The following is a 7,888-nucleotide window of genomic DNA, read 5'->3' as shown; positions in this document are numbered from 1 at the left end:
TGGTGGGAAACCTTCAGATACAGTACAGACACTTGTGCCTGGAGCACAGTTCTTTTTGGTTGGGGCATTATTGCGCCAACATTTTTCTCACAAGAATACATTTTCTGATAATTTGGTACTCCTGGTTTTGCTTAATGTGTGTGAAGCTCATGGCATTGCAATGCCTCATTCACTTCCCTTTGGATTTGAGATGTGTAATATAACTGATATGGATTTGTTCCAATTTACCTCATATGCAGTCTAAAAACATTTTTGCTGAAAGAGTTTATTAGTAGCCTCTACCTCTCTGCACTCCCAATTGAAATGCGGGACATATCTGATGGCATTGCTTTAGGTTATTAGACAGCCCCAGATATTTGATCCCATAGTTTCATGATATTCTAGATTTGGCACTAAAGCTGACCTACAGGATTTAAGGAGTTCCTGCCAATTCAGGTTGCCTGTCCCTCCATCTGCTTCACTACTTTATCTGCGATCCTATCTTCTGATGGTTGTTGGTGTGGGCTGAATCACTGAACAGAGCTGGGTTAAAGAAGTCTGCAGAAAAGAAGCCCAGATCTGTGTATTGATTCAGTTTACACTGTGGACCTCCAGAAGGAAAACTGCATTGTGCTTTGTGTACAGGCACAGAGGTAAGAACAAAAGGCTGAGAGGCAGGAGAGCAGAAGGGACACCTTAGGACAGGTAGGGGTTGGCCATAGCTCCTGTGGCATGGTTTAATGTAGGAATTAGGTGCTAATGGCTTGGTATGAGTCCACAAAAGAGCTTGTGGGGCCATACAAAAGGCACCTCTCCCCAGACAGACTCTAATTTTCTTTTTGTAGTAGTTGGGTTTGATTATGAGCGAGGAGCCAGGCAAACTCCTATAGTCCCGACACTGCATCCAGCGGACTCTTGCAATAACTGCTGAGTACATCAGGCTGGACTTCCAGTCTTGTGGAGAACTGAATTTTCACTTTCAATTCAACATTGACTGGAAAAAAAAAAAAAAAAGAAAATCCTGAAATTCAGATTTTAGAAAACAAAGCAAATATTCCTTGCTTATTTTTTCTCAATTGTCATTATGGAAAGATATTAGCAGCATAAACTAATGATTGCCTGATAGCCCTGGTAAAATAAGACATTGTTGGCTACTTGGATATAGCCTGCTTTCCTTAAATGTACACAGAAATTGTTAGCTTTGGTGTTTAAGAAGATGTTAGCTGAATTTTTGAAGCTGCTTCAGTGGTGGAGGCATTTATAAATCCCCTTCTCTGTGGAACCTCTGGCAGCTAATGAGCTGTGCCATGCTGCAACCCCTCTTAGAGCTGAATGGGGTCCTTGAATCCCTGTTCTTGCCCTCTGTGCCTAGTGAAATAGGTGTGCTGTAGTTCAGGCCTTGCATATGCCAGCAGCTATGGCAACACTGGATGCATTTCCACATTCTCTGAGGCTTTGAGAGGAGCCTCCCTGCTCATCAGAGATGGAGCAGCAGCGTGCCTCCGGCTGTAGTCCAGAGCTGCAAGGTGTCTGCACAGTGACCTCAAGTGGGTCCTCACACCGCTGTAGGGCCCCATTTATCAGGTTCTCCCCATTACTCGATCAAAGTGAGCTCGTAAACTGAAGCTGTCAGAACTTGAGACCTGCTGGCTGAATAGGTTTCTCATTCTGTCAGCTGTTTTCTTCCACAGAAGAGGTGTTCAGCTTTGGGCTTTGATGAATGCACTTCTTGGCTGGCCAGGCAAATTAAGAGCACAGGTGGCATCCGGACTCTCCTGCAGTCAATGGCAAAGTTCCCGTTGATTTCAGCAGAGCCTGAATTTCACCGCAAACGCCTCTTTTCCAGACCTGCGTTGCTACCCTCCGTTTTGTCAGCAGGTGGCAATATCTACTTTTCGTCTGAACTTCAGAAAAGTTCTGTGAGCAAATATAAACTCTATTCAGAAAGCTGTTGCGGCTTTGCGTCGGGTGTTCTGACTGGGAGCTAGGTAAGATCTTTCAATTCTCCCCTAACATTTAAGTGCTTCCTTAGTCATCAAAGTATTTTTAAGAGCACAGCTTAGGAAGTCTATCGCTCTACAAGCCATCACTGGTCCTTTCTCATCCCTAGCTCTCAATTACATGCAGGAACTCCCAAACCTCAAAATCAAAACGTGATTTGAGTTGTGCATATTAGAGTTTTTTTACTGTGTATCGTACACATTACTTAATATGCTGGTGCTCAGACCTCATAAATTTCTGTGCTCTAGCACCCGGAGTGAATGTGACATTAACATTTCAAATTAGTCTTGTAAACAGATGATACGAACAAGAAAAAATACAGGTATTTGCACGCCTGTGGTTAAGCCTGTGCCTCGCTTATTATGTCCAAGCAATCTAATGTCCCTTCCTTGTGGAACAATTGGCCAACAACATACCCAAGGTCAGCAAGTCCTTGAGCTCTCTGCTGTGTAAGTGCCAGTCTTGCAAAGCAGCTCTGTCTAAGTTATTTCAGTATCAACATCCCTTTCTCCTGCCCCAGTCTGAGACCTCTTTTGCATACCAAAATGTACAGCAGAGCATGGCTTCATATTAAATGAATGAATTCTTGTGTCTAAGCTCTGTGGGAAATTTTATTTTCTCTTTGAAATTGTGAGACATACGTAAGTCTTCTCCCAACAGGTATTTTGATTTAAGCCTTGCAGTCTGAGGGACACAAATAAGCTAAAATACCTCATTTCTTGCTTGTCTGTTGGCAGTGGCAAGAAAATAATATTTTTTCATTGTTTAACTGCCATTTGCTCTGGAGTATTAATACCTAGAATCTGCTGTTTAAATATGGTCCATTTTCTGACAGCTTGAGGAAATTTGATGAGGATTATTAGGAAATTAAGTTAAGTTACAGCTAAGTTAAACAATTATGCTAAGGTCATGCAGTCCACCAGGGTACATGAACCCGCACAGATTCATTACGCCTATTGGCTGAAAGCAGAATATGAAACTTTAATTTTGCTCAGGTAAGGAAGTCCAGCAAGGGTCTTGTGGAGTTAGTGTAGTTATAGTGACGGATACAGAGAAAAGTGCAGATTGGGAAGTGCAGTCTGCGTGCATGGCAAGCAGGCAGCTGGAGGTTTCACACCAGAGTGGCATCACCCTGACTCACGGTGAAATAATAGCATACTGCTAGCCAGGGACGCCCTGTGAGCCTGCAGATGCACTGGGCATTGCGTTGCCCTTGAATCCTCTCAGCTGTGCTGGGAGCTGTCTTGTAATTTCCATATTGTCCCTTAGGTAATTGTTCCAGGTGCTTGGATGCCATGGTGATGACTTCTGTCAAGACAGATAAGTAGGAATGCCTGCTGACTTAAAATCAGTGAGATATTCAGGCCTAGGAAAACTGCTCTTCTGTGGCAGTACTCAGACAACAGATGCTTTAAAATACTCATTTTGGCCAGACATCTTGTGCAGTCTCCATCCTTGGAGGTTTTCAAGACCCAAGTAGATAAGACCCTGAGCAACCTGGTCTGATCTCACAGCTGACCCTGCTTTAACAAAGAGGTTGGATCACAGCCCTCTGGAGGAGCCTGAATAGTCATGATCCTACAAATGGACTGTTGCCCATGCAGTCCCTCAAGGCTTGAACCTGATCAGGCCCTGTAGGACCTCTGCAATTCCTGGCCCTAAAAGAAACACCTCTGCAAATATAATACATTTCCAAGGTGCATTTCAAACACCAATTAACCTTCAGCCTTCAGCAGTTCTGTGAGCTGTTATCCCATACTGATGTTGTGGAAACCAGGGAAGAGATTACCCCAGCTGAAGGTAGGCCCAGGTAGGCCTCTATGAGGGCAGAGATCAATACTCAGTAATGCAGATGGAGGAATTTTTTTTTTTTTTTTTTTTTTTCCACCCCAATTTCCTTTCCTATTTTGGCCTATGTTACCAGGATGTTTCAAAGAAAAGAGAAAGACATTTTCCTGAACTGCAAATAACCAATAACCAACTTGGAAGGACACTTGTGGAGTATATAAGAGACAAGATTAACATCCCTGGACCAGTGAGGCACACCACAGATTTGTTGACTTTGGGGTTTTCTGGAGCTGCCTAGTCTTTTTCTGGTGGTGGCCAGAGGTTCCTACAAACTAGTTTGGGTTTCTCCCCACAAAATAATAGTCCCATTACAGTTTTCCCTTGTCGTTAATCTGGCTTTTTGTCAGAAAAATACCTTCTGTTAAATTCCATACCTCATTTAGATAGGCAACATCAACTCCTAATCATGAGCTGAGAGCATCAGAGAACACAGTCTCTTTCTTTTAAGATTGACACTGTTTGAATCGAGTGCCTGATGTAGATGGGAATCACAGCTCGCTTGAACTAGCAACTGGTTATCAGCAAATGAAATCCAGACACCACAGTCTAACAGATTTTGCATTCAGTTGAATTAACATCCCTTAAACTCAAGTCTCTTGCTCTATTTCTAGTTTCTAGCCTACAGACATTTAATGCTGTAATCATTTCCTGTAAGAGTAAAAAGACAAAACAGCCCTTTTCTAGTTGGAGTGATTTTCCTATAATGCAAAGCAGAACAGCACCAAACAAATGCCCTCATCTTTTATGTGCCTTTTTCTTTCCTTTTGAATGTATTCCTTCATGCAACAGCAATCTCTTCAAAGACAACCAACAAACCAACCAACAAAAAAACAACCAACCAACTAACCAGAAACAAACAAACAAACAAAATCATCTGGTCACCCTTCTCCAGCATTTTGATCATGCAGTTATTCTGTCTAGGTAGTAGATCAGATTCAAAATCTACCTGCAGTGTTTTACATTTGAGTCACTGTTAGGTTCCACAAAGGATATTGTGAGCTACAACTAAATGTGCAATAAATGGCACTTTTTTTTTTTTTTTTTTTTTTTTTTTTTTTTTCTGATATTCAGACCTAAGAATGTCCAAGTGTGGTATAACAAAAAAAGGCTCACTAGCAGTAGAATCTTCTGGACTTCTCTAATGTCATCCCTTGATAAAAGCAAACATTCAGCATGGTACCAAAGTGCAAAGCATTGGAGTAGTGGCTACCCGAGGGACCTGCAGTACTGTAAACATGGCAACAGTCATCAGTGCTGGTAAAGGAAGTATCAGGAGAGAGAATCAAATATTATTCATGAGGCTTTTCCTGTTTCATGCCTTCATTAATACTTTCCATTAATAAGCCAGAGTTGGGAGACACCGTTCATAGAGAAAAAGGCTGGGAAATAATATGGAAATGATGACTGAGTAAGAGGAATGGGATGAAATTCAGTAGTTCCAACTGTGATATTGTACAATTCTTCTGTACTCAAGGTTGTTATCATTGGGAAGTGCCTGAGGAAGAGAAAGATCTAGGCATACTGCCTGAATGGATCATGAATCCAGCCTTCTAACATGATGAATCTGTGAGGAAAAGAATATGTTGTGCATCAAGAGAGGTGTTTCTAATGTAGAAAGTGGATTCTCCAGAAGAAATGAAGACAGGAAGAGAATGTAACTGAATAGCTATGTGGTCATAATACTTCTGTGGCTGGTTTGAAACACTGCTGTGGTTTTCCTTTAGAAATGCTGCCATTGAGAATTGAGCTCCATGTTTTTGCAGAAGGCTCAGCAGAGCCAGTTGCCTTGGAAAAGGGAACAGATTTGCTCAGTGACTTACTATCCATTCTTGTTTTGGAGCATACTCAGGAAACATTACAAGATGAGCCTTGCAGAGTTTTGTGAAAATTCTTGTCCCACAGGAGAGAAGCAGTTTGGCTAAGCATCAGGTTCATTAACTTTTGGGTGACCTTTTCACAGTAGATACATGGCTGTTGCAGAAGCAGGTAATGAAATGCTAATAATATTGCAAAACCCAGAAAACATTCCATAAATGTGGCTAGAGGCAACAATGCGAAATCTGAAGAAATAGGTGTCATGCTTCTATCTTAGGGTTCAAAAATAAACCTGAATTTGAAGACAAATTGTGCAAGATTATGAATATTATTTAAAGAGAACCAGTGTTGTTGGAGGTTTTGTTTCGTTCTTAGCATGGAGACTCAGTATTTTCATTGAACGGATGAATAATAAACGGATTAACCTGTCAGGGAAGCAAATGGCATACTATGCTCAAATTCTACAGCTATTTTGGGGAAGGTGACAAATGTGTGAGTGAAGATTAGGTAGTTTTATTTTTAACCCTTTCCTCCCTCTCCACAGAATGCCCCATCACTGTAAGCAGAAAAGGCAAGACAGATGACTGCAGAACTGTGGGGGTTACTGTGGATATGAATGTCTTTTTTTTTTTTTTAGGGGGAGCACTACTTGGTGCTTTAGTGGGAGGTGGCATATGGGGTAACCTGAAATTCAGGAGCAAAAGAACAACACATGCAGTGCTATGGTGTGTCTGATCGTATCCTCCTTAGGAAGAGAGATTTCATATTTTTGGTAGGGCTTCCTAATAATTGGGGTGTCTAGCAATGGATAGTTTTGTCCAAAATTTACAAATCAAAAAGAGTGTCTGTTAATTCTTATGACCAGCTATATGCAACAACAAATTTGTTTTCCATCTGTTTGAGTCCCAGTGAACCAGAAATCATTAAAGTATATCAAATCTGATACAAGGTTTATTTTTAGTGCTACTTTTTTAAAGCAGAATGGTTATTACAAGTTCAAGAACTGAGATGTCCAGCGTGCAATTGCATTGTGAAAGGGCTGAAAAATTCCAGTCTGACTCATGAACATTTTTGTGTGCAGCTTCTTGGGAACTAAGGTGGAGAAATACATTTGTCATCCTCTAGTCTTATAGCAATAAGTTTTGAAGAGCTATCTTCCATGAGTGAAATTCCATCAGAGGCATTGTAAATAAGTGTGAAGGCTTTGTGGGTTTCAGATCATCCTGTTGAATTTGGAGCTTTGCTCTAAAATTTGGTGAAGCGATACCTAGACCTTTGGAGATGGATCTGTCTCTGTAAATCCCAAAGAATTATCATAATAAAACTTAGAGTAGTTTAAAATATAAGATTAGTTTACTTTTTCTGAGTGCTTTTGTGGGGAAAATGGCTAAAATATATCACAGGTGTCATCTTTTGTGATCAGAGCATTTCTGGGTTTTATTTGTAACCAGAATTAATTTTACAATGGGTTATGTAGCAATAAGTGGTCCTCTGTAACACTTCACCTGATGTGATATTCTCCCAGGAACATTTTGGGTTGAATTGATTACAAATTGTTAGCAGCCTTTTAAAAGGGAATTTGCAGCTTCCACTATCTACTTCATGAGCTTTTTTCTTCTTATATTGATGACTCATAAATTTTATAACCTCCTAATTCAGAGTTCTACATTGCCACCTCAGAATATTGAAAACAAACTGAACCACATGCAGCCCCTGTGTAAATGCCCTCAGCCACAATTTAAGTGACTTGAAATTTCTTGGTGAAGTACAGCAAGGGCAAGTCTATATAGATAAATTCAATAAAACTGAGGCTCTCTGCCCTCACAAGTGGGTTGTATGGCAATGTTAGTACCTTGGACATTGATTGCAGTGCTCCAAGCTTTGTCAGGATGCTCTGTACCTCAGACCTATAGCATTCTCATGCAGTTCAGAGCTTTGCCAGTGAATTTCAGGGCTGTTAGGTAAAGTGGGCCAAATATTTACTTTGGGCTGTGTTTGTACTGTGTGTTAAGCCTCGATTTGAGCCCAGGGCATTGGTCTAGCAACAGTGCTGGAGCACAGTTATTGCATCCTCAGATACAGGTCTCATCTGTGAGGGAACAGGCACCTAACATCATGCAGCATGATGGAAAACTAGTTGTCTACTGATTGTTGATGCACACTTATAGAGTTGAAGTTTGTTGTTCCCTTTTCTTTTTCCTTTCCTTTCCTTTCCTTTCCTTTCCTTTCCTTTCCTTTCCTTTCC

The 7,888-nt window shown here is 41.0% G+C and overlaps 1 long non-coding RNA gene across 1 annotated transcript in view; it reads left to right on the top strand.

Annotated features, from left to right (window-relative positions):
* The first annotated feature begins 1,885 nt into the window (after positions 1 to 1,885).
* Positions 1,886 to 7,888, top strand: part of LOC118166963 — a 31,001-nt gene continuing 24,998 nt past the window's right edge. Inside the window, exon 1 of the long non-coding RNA XR_004750841.1 lies at positions 1,886 to 1,967. This is a non-coding gene — a long non-coding RNA (uncharacterized LOC118166963). The remainder of the gene's footprint in view (positions 1,968 to 7,888) is intronic.

This window comes from Oxyura jamaicensis, chromosome 4, assembly GCF_011077185.1.
Source record: "Oxyura jamaicensis isolate SHBP4307 breed ruddy duck chromosome 4, BPBGC_Ojam_1.0, whole genome shotgun sequence".
Taxonomy (NCBI): Eukaryota; Metazoa; Chordata; class Aves; order Anseriformes; family Anatidae; genus Oxyura; species Oxyura jamaicensis.
This window is presented reverse-complemented; position numbering and strand designations above follow the sequence as displayed.